Raw genomic sequence first — 2,603 nt, forward strand, 5'->3', positions numbered from 1 at the left:
TTGTTCTGGCTGCCTGATGAAGTCCAGAACTTCTCCAGCAATCATAGCTTCAAGTGTCTGTTTTGGAGGTTGCCCTGGCCAGCCATCCTGGCCCAAGAGCCTTGACAGTTCAAGGCTGTTGAGAATCCTCCAGCTTTAACTTCAGAGTAAATATGTATATTTGTGTAGGTTAGGCCTTGCAATTAAGCAGCTACCATGGACTCCCAATAGCCAGTTCCTGTTACCCAGCCTCTATCAACACTTGCCCTATTCCAGGTCTCTGCCTAGCTTGACTTGCATGGCCTGGACATGTGCAATATGTACCTGGTTGGCCAGGGCCTGTGGAACTTGGGCTTCTCCACAAATAACAGCATAGAAGTCAGGCTCAAAGTATCTTCAGACAGAGTGAAGGCAGGTACTGTCAATCTTACAGATTTTCCTGTAGTTTGAATGTCTCTGGTGATCTTTTTGGATAGCTCACAGACAGGCATGAAGATCATCTGTATATGAGCTATTGTAGTACGTTCCCTGAAATTTATATCAAGTCATTCATATTCAGTTTGCAGGCTTCAGAATCTAGTCTGATTTATAGATTTAAAGGTAATTAACAGAAACAGAATCTAATATTCCCAAAGGTGTGTTACTGAAATATAAATTTTCTCTGAAGTGATCACATTATTAAACTCAGCCAAATTAACATTAGTTTATAAAAGAAATTTAGTTTTAATAAACCACACCTGATCATTTATAGAAGTACAAAATAACAGTTGATGATGATACAGGCTCTTTTATATCTGCTTTTCTGGAACTTTTCATAGGGAATCTGCAGACTGAACTTTTAACAGCCTCTCAAGGGTAAAAAGCCTTGCCATCAAACTTTACCTGTAATACACAGATTTGGGTTATTTCCTCCTTCTCAAGGTTCTCCAAATATCCAGAGGTTCTTGAACTTGCTTGGAAGTCATCTTGTTTACTTACCCAATAAGTCTGCTACAAACCCTGTAAACAAAGTATCAGGCCGTTTTTCCAAGAGGCTTTACTGGCTCCCTAAAGTCAACTTTGGTTCCTTAGAACTATCTGGTTATATCTGAGTCTGCAATTGTTTCTCAAATATGATATTCTAGTCAAAGCCTTGGTGATGTAAACAATGCTTCCAATTATATCCTGTTACAAGGAGATCAGATTTTTTAAAACTTATGCAAATCAATATATGGCCCTATAAAGTGGCTCCTGCCCCACACCTAGTAGGCAGCCCTGGACAGCTACCATTCCAAAGTGACCTGAGGTTGGAAGGGGTAGGGGGAGGTAACCACATATACCAGCACAAACATCAGTACACACAGTTTCTGTGGCCAGATCTCTTAGCTGGCTGGTACAGGGAGCAGGCCCTTCCCTCTGGTGTGCCTGAAGTTGTGGCAGACAGGTTAACTGCAAGACAGCTAGGCTGACCGCTAGCCCCATCCACTAATAAGCTTATAGTGGTCACAGCCAGGCCTCTGAATAGGACAGGGAGCAAACCCTGTCCAGTGTGCCTACAGAAAACAAAGTGGGCTATCACAGCTGGCTGGACTGAAGGCAATTGAGGCTCATCCACAACAAGACATACCCAGTCCAAATAGGGAACACCCTGGAGTGTCTGGAGCTGATGACCTGGGGGCGGGGCATAAGGTGGGAAATGTGCTATTGGGCACCACAGGACTTCTTCTACACAAAGCCACTATTTTCAAGACTAGAAGACATAGCCAAGCCAACCTATCTAATACATAGAAACAAACACAGAGAACTAGACAAATGAGGAGACAGAGGAATATGTCCAAAATGAATGAAGGCAAAATATCACAGAAAAAGAACTAAATGAAATTGAGATAAGCAATATGCTTGATAAAGAATTTGAAGTAATGGTCATAAAGATACTCACTTGACTTGAGAAGAGAAGTAGATGCCTCAGTAAGAACTTCAAAAAGGAGTAGAAAAAAATTAAAAAGGACCAATCAGAGCTGAGGAATTCAATGACTGAAATGAAGAATATACTAGAGGGAATCAACAGCAGACTAGAGGATGCAGAACAGATCAGTGATCTGGAAGACAGGATAGTGAAAAGCAAACAAGCTGAACAGCAAAAAGAAAACTAATAAAAAATGAGACTAGGTTAAGGGAACTCTGACATCATCAAGCATAATAACATTCACATTATAGGGATCCTAGGGGTAGGAGAGAGAGAGAGAGAGAGAGAGAGAGAGAGAGAGAGAGAGAAGGGGTCAGAAAACTTATTTGAAGAAGTAATAGCCAAAATTTTTCTAATATGGGGAACAAAACATATACTCAGGTAGAGAAATTCTAGAGAGTTTCTAACAAAATGAAGTCAAGGAGGATCAAACCAAGATATAATTAAAATGGCAAAACATAAATATAAAGATTTTTTAAGATTTTATTTTTTATTTATTCATGAGAGACACAAAGAGAGAGGCAGAGACATAGGCAGAGTGAAAAGCAGGCTGCTCACAAGAAGCCTGATGCAGGACTTGATCCCAGGACCTCAGGATCATGCCCTGAGCTGAAGGCAGATGTTCAACTACTGAGGCACCGGATGTCCCAAGATAACGAATTTTAAAAGCAGCAAAAGA

Source organism: Canis lupus, chromosome 6 (genome assembly GCF_048164855.1).
Source record: "Canis lupus baileyi chromosome 6, mCanLup2.hap1, whole genome shotgun sequence".
Lineage (NCBI taxonomy): Eukaryota > Metazoa > Chordata > Mammalia > Carnivora > Canidae > Canis > Canis lupus.